Here is a 7,699-nt window from a genome sequence, read left to right as displayed (position 1 = left end):
GCCAGCAGCACAAGCCTTGGCTGGCCCTGGTTACCTGAGCCTTGGGCAGCCCTGGGCGGCTGGGCAGCCATCATCCAAGGCTTGCCTGTGCCTTAGGCCTGCCCTGGGTGGCTGGGGGGCAGAAGGGACTGGGTGCCGCCATCTTTGTGAGGGTGTGATGGTCAATTAGCATATTCCCTCTTTATTAGGATTATCCATGAGAAAAAGCACATGACACTAATGTACAGTACAATTAATAATTACAAAGCAAACATACCACAGTTTTTTAATCCACTCACCTGCTGATGGGCACTTAGGCTGTTTCCAAATCTTAGCTCTTGTAAATTGTGCTGCTATGAACATAGTCTTTTCTGATTGTTGTTTCTTATTTCTTGGGATATATTCCTAGAAGTGGGATGACTGGATCGAATGCGAGTTCCATTTTTAACTTTTTGAGGAAATTCCATACTGTTTTTCATAGTGCTGCACCAGTCTGCATTCCCACTAGCAGTGACGAGGGTTCCTTTCTCTCCACTTGTGATTCGTTGATTTATTGATGGAGAACACAGTTTTGAGGCTTCTTTCATTCAGCCTGTGTTTAAATTCTCACTGTTTAAGGCACCTAAAGTGTATGGTGAGAGGCACAGAGATGTGTTCAAAACCTCGCCTGCCCCTGGGAGCTCGTAGTCAGGCAGAGACAGCATGGAGATACATGTCAGAACAGGGCCAGGGCCTGAAGAAGTCCCCAGATAAGTGCCATTGTGTTTGGAAGAGGCAGAGATCACTTTTGGCAGCTGGAAGCAGAGCAGGCTTTGTGGAAGAGGTGCCATTAAGTTCATTCATGCATTATTTATCAAACATTTTTGAAGGCAGGCAGTATGCCAGGAAATCAGGTCAAAGGATACAAAAATGAATAAGATCCTTGCCAGTTCACAGATGAATGGCTGTGTCAGCACAGATATAAATGATTCTAATATTGTATGCTAGAAATACCCAGTGCAATAGGAATGACTGTGACCTGGGGTTTTCAGGCAGGGCTTCAGAGCTGAGAGCTAGGACAGTATTTTAAGGAGAGAGGAATAGGAGTTTGGCAGACAGAGAAGGGAACCACTGAATCTTCAGAGGTGCTGAGGTGGGAAAGAACACAGGTCATTGTTGGCTAAAAGTAGAGTTCATAGAGGGACTTGACAGGATGGATGAGCAGAAAAGGTATACTAGGCAAAGGGATCAACCTAAGCCAGGGGTTTAGCAGCAAGAGATTATGATACTAGGTGCACAAAAGGAAGTTGTGAGCATAAAGTATATGATGGAAGGTCTTATGTTTAATTTTGTGTCAACTTGACTGGGCCATGAGATGCCCAGATATTTGTTCAAACATTCTGGGAGTGAGGATGTTTGGGGATGAGATTAACATTTAGATTGGTAGACTAAGTACTGCAGACTAATGAAGTGGGACTCATCTAATCAGTAGAACAAAAGGCTGACCAACCCTTGAGTTAGGGAAAGTTATTCCTGGCTTTGGAGTCAAGGACCCAAGGTCTTTCATGGGTCTTGAGCCTGCTGGCCATTGGAATGCAACTGAGTAATCGGCTCTTCTGGTTCTCTAGTTCAGGCCCTAGGACTTGAACTAGAACTGCTCTCCTGGGTTTCTGACTTGCCAACTCACCATACAGATCTTGGGACTTAATCCATCTCCATAGTTGTATGAGTCAATTCCTTAAAAAGTATAAAATAGGAGATAAAGATAGAAAGAAAGATAGATGTAGGTGTAGGTGTTTGCTATTGGTTCTGTTCCTCTGGAGAACCCTGACTAATACAGAAGGGAAAAGCAAGTAACTTTGGAAAGGCAAATTGGTGCCAGATCAAGAGAATGCAGAATGCCTTGCTGAAGGACTTAGACTTTTACTTGGAAGACATAGGAGAAAACGCTAGGGGTTCCTGAGTTTGGAAGTGGCTTAATAAGAGCTGATATCTGGGAAGATGAAAGTTGTGCTGTATAAAATGAATTAAAACAGATTCTCAAAGGAAACCTCTAGAAATTAGGTATTAATTTTGTGGGTACAGGTTCTAAAATGCTCTGATTGGGCCTGGCTGGTGTGGCTCAGCAGTTGAGCATTGACTTATGAATTAGGAGGTCAGGGCACATGCCTGGGTTTCCAGCTCAATCCCTAGTGGGTGCGATAAGCAACCAATGATGGTTCTCTGTCATCACTGATGTTTCTATCTCTCCCTCTCCCTTCCTTTCTCTGAAATCAATAAAAACGTAAAACACACACACACACACACATACACACGCACACGCACACACACACACACAAAATGCTCTGATTGGCTGACCCCGGTTTGGCTCAGTGGATAGAGTATCAGTCTTCAGATTGAAGGGTCCCAGGTTTGATTCCAGTCAAGGGCATATACCTTGGTTGTGGGCACATCCCCTGTAAGGGGTGTGCAGAAGGCAGCTGATCGATGTTTCTCTCTCATCAATGTTTCTAACTCTCTATCCCCCTCTTTTCCTCTCTGTAAAAAAAATCAATAAAATATATATTTTTAAAAATGCTCTGAATGGCTAAGTCTGGGTCACCAGTTTATTCCTACAACTAGGTAGAATCATCTCTAGAGCTACTTAGAGTGAGAAGAGGGGGAAGATGCTACCAGAAGGAGGTGTTACCGGAAGGAAGAGGAATGGACACTGGGTTTGTAACCACAGGGGAAGCAGAGCTGGAAACCAATAGGCTACTCCTCCTGTTAATATGAGGCAGCCATAGCCAGTGGGGGCAGTGGGAGACTGGTGTTTTGATGGCCAGCAGCAAGGGCAGGGGTAGACTGAGGTCAAGTAGTAAAGCTACTGCTTTTTGGGGCTGTGAAAAGTTGGGGGAGGGGTCTTCTGACAAAATAGACACAGTGCTAAGTGAATCCTTGTCCTCAGAATAAAGGCAGGAAAAGCCAAGAAGTTGGGTGACACCCCATCAAGATATTGCTGCTGGTAGAAAGGGCAGACATTGTCTGGGGACATTCATGGAACTGGGAGAAGGGAAGAAGGAAAGGTCACTGCCAACTGGCCTTGTTGAAGGAGAAACCACCAGTTTTCTCTCAAGTTTAAGAAATGAAGCTGATGTGTTTTTGTGGTACTAACATTTTTATAATAGTCCAAAACCACTTAGATTCCAATAGGAGATTGGGTGAATAGTGTAATGTCCACACATTACAAATAATGCTTTATTTGACACAAAAAGATATTCACAATGTAGTTTTGAGAGAGAAAAGCAGATTACAATCTGTTTTTGTGCAATAGATGTATGTGTATACACACACATATATACATAAATTACTGAGAAGGTATACATCAAAACATTAATAATTGGTATTATTTAAGGCAGGGCCACAGCTGAAGCTTGTCTTTTGATTTCTCTATAATAAACCTGCTGGATATTATGATAGAGTAGTGGTCAACTAGAGACAGCCTCCGGGGTTCAAGTCCCAGCTCTGCCACTGCCTGCCTTGGCGACATTGGACAAGTCCCGTAACACTTCTGAGCCTCAGTTCATGTATCAATAAATGGGGGTACTAGCTCTTATAAAATGGTTGAGTGTTAAAGCAGCTAATATTCCATGTCTACAATAACCACTCAAAAATGCATTTATTCTTGTGTAATTACAAAAAGTCCAAACAACAAACCGATGAACAAAAATAGAACCAGAGTCATAGAAGCATCGAACAGACTGTCCAACCTATGAGGGAATGCAGGGGGTGAGGGAGTAAGAGATCAACCAAAGGACTTGTACGTATGCATATGAGCAAAACCAATGGACACAGTAGGGTAGTGAGGGCATGTACTGGGGGGTAGGGGCGACCAGGGAGAGGGGGAAAAAGGAGACTTATGTAATACTTTGGACAATAAAGAATTAAAAAGCTTAAAAAAAGTCCAAAAGGAAATATGACTATTAAATTATATATATTTAAAATAGGTGTCTTTCTTGGCCAAATAGCTGTAGTCAACAATAAATGAACTATTATTAAAGTAAGCTGTTTTCCTCTAACACTGGGATACGTTTGAGAAAAGACAGAGAAGGTTCCTGTTCCCCTGGAGTTTCCACACTAGCAGGGAGGACAGATAAACAGGTGCTGTGAGGCTAGGGTGATCTGGGAGGGCTGAGAGCCAGCCACAGGGCTTGGGAGGAGGAGCAGGCTAGGAAACAGTGAATGCAAGGCCTTGCAACGGGGAGGAAGTGTCTAAACCAAAAGAAGACGCTGTGGCTGGAGGGAGGGAGGCTGGGGTGTAGGCAGAGATGAGAAGAGCGGCTCAGCTCTCGGCGGACCCACCGAATACAGGGCCATATCGCCTGCAGTGTGGTCTTCCGCAAGTCACTTTCCTCTGAGTAGTTTCCGTCTTCTCTGCAAACTAGGGGCGATGATACTGTTCTTCACCAGAATGCAAGGATCGGAAGAAATGTTAGTGAACGCACTTTGCAAACGGCCGTTTCCATATCATAAATAAGACCGTCTCAGGAGGATGTGCGCTCAGCCGCAACCGAGAGAGCCGCGTCGGCTGGCGCGTGCGCGACAGGCAGCCCGAGCCAAGGCGGAGGAGTGGATTCACGTCCTCGCTCGGCCTCGGTTTGCCTCCCGGCCCCGCCCACTTCCGCGGGTACCCAACCGGGCGTCGCCTGCGTGCTGACGTCAAGCGCGTGCCCCTGTCCGGCCGCCGAGGAGACCCCGCGCAGTGCTGCCAACGCCCCGGCGGAGAGGCTGAGGTGAGTGCGGGGCCCAGGGCTCCCCGCGGGAGCGGCTTCCCCACTGTCCCGTCCCTCCTGTGCCGCCCCGGCACCTCCCTGTCCGCGGGGACACCCCGCTTTAGGGTTCCGGGGGAGCCTGGAGGCGCGGGGCGCGGGGTGGGGGTGGGGTTGCCCGGGTCGCGCGGCGCCGTGAGGGAGAGCGCGGGTCTGGGTTCTCTCGGGGGACGGAGGGGAGAGGGTCCCGGCGGGGAAGGTGCGGGGGCCGGGGGGCGCCCGTTTGGCCCAGGGGCGTGCGGCCGGGATGCGGGGTGCCGGCCTGAGGGCGCGGGCGGTGCCGGGTTGTCACCGGGCAGCGGCGGCGGAAGGAAGGGGTCACACCCATCCCGGCCGCCCGGGCTCCCCTCCCCCCGGCCGGCCCCGAGGGCGGGCGGCGGGCGGCGGGCCGGGGCGCCGTCGTGGGCCTGGGCCTCGGAGCCGCTCCCGGGCGCCGGGCTGAGCACAGTGCCTGCGGCCCCGGCGGCCGGGCTGGCCCCAGCGCCCGAGCTCCTACTTCCTGCTCCGCCGGCGCCGCCGCGGACATCTTGCGGCGGGCGGGGGAGGGGCGCGGTGCCGGCGGCCGGGAAGTGCGGTCCCCGGAGGGTGGCTGGCTGGTCCCCCCGGGCTTTGCCTGCGACCGGCTTCCTCTCCGCAGCCTCGGCTCCGACGCTCGGTCCGGGCGGGGTGGGTCTGAGCCCCGTTTCTCTAGGCGACTCTCTCTCTCTCTGCTTCAGGTTGAGTGCCTAATGCCATTTCCGCTTGCCTCTCCAGCCCTGTCTCTCTGCCTGTTCAGCTGAGCTTCCCTTTCTGGGAGTTACCTAACCATCTCTCGAAACTGTCCTTCTGCCACTTTCTTAATTCCTCTTCCTTGGGGGAAATTTTCTTTGTTCGTTTGCCTTTTTTCCCTCCCCTTTAAGTCCAAGAGACATGCAGTGTGGAAGATTACGTCATCGCAGTAGAAGGGGTGCGAGTTTTAACTCCTGCAAGTCGGGGGGATTCATCCATGTAAGACAGCACTTTGCAGCCTGCGCTGGATATCCTTCCTTGCCTGCTTCTCAGTGCATCGCATTCAGAGATCTTTTCAAACCCCGGTCGTCCCAAGTGCACCCAAAAGCCAGGAAGGTTTAAAACCCCAGGATTAGCTTTGTGCCAGGGAATAAAGCGAAAGACAACACCATGCACAGCCTCTTATGAAGGCCATACCTTTAAAGATCCCTTTGTACTCAATGAAGTGACTTTATTTGTAGAAGCATCTTTGGTCCAGATGACCTTCCTAGGCTGTTTAACATCTCCTGTATGACTTCCTGATGCAGAGTGCTTACCCTAAGTGGACTAACCTGTGCTTTTTGTGACAGGGAAAAGAGAATCAGTTCGTGCCACCCCTGATCTTTGCTTGCTACACTTTTAGTTTTGTAATTAAAAAGGAGTTTTGGATCTTGAACTAAGAAAACTTGAGTAACATTTTCAGACCTTTTGGATCACAATATTTGTTCCCCAGAATGTTAGGTACATCCTTTTTGGACTACAGGGTACATACAGTAGCACAGAAAAAAATGTTAGCGTTGTAAAGCAAATGAGACCCAATTGTGTAATGCATTGTAAAGGTAGTTCTTGTTGGGACAAGCACTTTCCTATTGCTTCTCATTTGTATAGAGAGAATAAATTGCTTGTTAGGAAACACATAAAAGAAGTGTAGGTTTAAATCGGCTTTCTGTAGTGTATAGATGTTGTGGATTGGATAGGTGTGGAGCTTGGGTCTCCTGAAATATGTTTGCCATAATTTATCATGTTTTAAGAATGTAAAAATGGAACACTTACCTGCTGTCTTGTTTCTTGAATCTTCCATATTTAAGACGTTTAAATGTACGTATATCAACTTGTATCTTTCCTCTTAAAATATATATATATATAGCAGAGTAGTTTGAGTTTATAGTGTTTATACTGAAGCAGTGAGATTGGTAATTAACCGAGTATTAAAAATGAGCTTATTTTCTAGCAATTACTTCAGGACCTAAGAAGTATCACATCCTCTTAAAATGTTTTCACATAGTAATGAACAGTTGTACTCAGTTCAGATTATTTTTTTGGAATCTAAGAGAGTTGTTATAGTTAGGGTTTCTGGGGGCTTAAATCAAATATCAGTAAGAGCCCTGGCCAGTGTGTTCAGTGGCTAGAGCGTTGGCAAACCAGAGTTGGGGGTTTGTTTTCTGGCCAAGGGCACATCCCTGGGTTGTTCGTTTGATTTTTGGTCCCCGGGGTGTATGTGGGTGGCAAGCAATGGATGTACCTCACATTGATAATTCTCTCTCTCTCTTCCCCTTGCTCTTCCCTCCCTCCACTTCCCCTTCCTGCCCTTCTACTCTCTTAAAAAAAAAATCAGATTTTTAAAGCTCACTGAGACCAAATCTTGACTGTCTTGTAACTTAAGATTTGTTTTTTATTTGGGTAATTTTTCCACTTAAAATTTTATGGAAAAGCATTTAGAAAAGCATTTCTAGTTCTTTTTAAAATGGTTACTCTAATAAAATGTATTAATCCAGGAGCTGTCACATTTGGAAAACTTTGAGGTACAATTTACTGTGCCTATCCGGGAGTAGTATTTATAGGTACTGTTGGAAGTAAAGTTCAGATTGTACTTTTAATTTGTAGATACATTTTTCATGCATTTATTGCCTTAGGGTCTTTTTCAAGAGGATAAGAAACAATGAGCGTTTCAGGCTATAGGGCCTCTGCATCAGGAGAAGGAGTGCTAATATTCTGTGAACTTATTTCCCATAAATGGATCTATATAGCCCACTATATCAAAGAGCTTTATTCTTGGCCTTCAATATTCAGGATTCTCTTCCAAATCTATTGGTTTCCCCCATTAGAACATAGGTTCTATGAGGGCAGGGGTTTGACTTCCCTGGTCACCCCTGTATCCCTAGAAATGTTTGTCATATGAATGAATT

At 47.1% G+C, this 7,699-nt stretch overlaps 1 protein-coding gene across 2 annotated transcripts in view; it reads left to right on the top strand.

Annotated features, from left to right (window-relative positions):
• The first annotated feature begins 4,592 nt into the window (after nt 1-4,592).
• CDC42 (cell division cycle 42) overlaps nt 4,593-7,699 on the top strand; it is a 38,174-nt gene continuing 35,067 nt past the window's right edge. Inside the window, exon 1 of one of the 2 annotated variants that reach the window (XM_084875159.1) lies at nt 4,593-4,730. The gene's annotated coding sequence lies outside the window, so the exon portion shown is untranslated. The remainder of the gene's footprint in view (nt 4,731-7,699) is intronic. The other variant, XM_084875158.1, reaches the window with a different exon arrangement.

Source organism: Pipistrellus hanaki (genome assembly GCF_964339955.1).
Source record: "Pipistrellus hanaki genome assembly, chromosome: 2".
Lineage (NCBI taxonomy): Eukaryota > Metazoa > Chordata > Mammalia > Chiroptera > Vespertilionidae > Pipistrellus > Pipistrellus hanaki.
The sequence above is the reverse complement of the archived record's forward strand: the minus strand, read 5'-3'. Positions and strand labels throughout refer to the sequence as shown.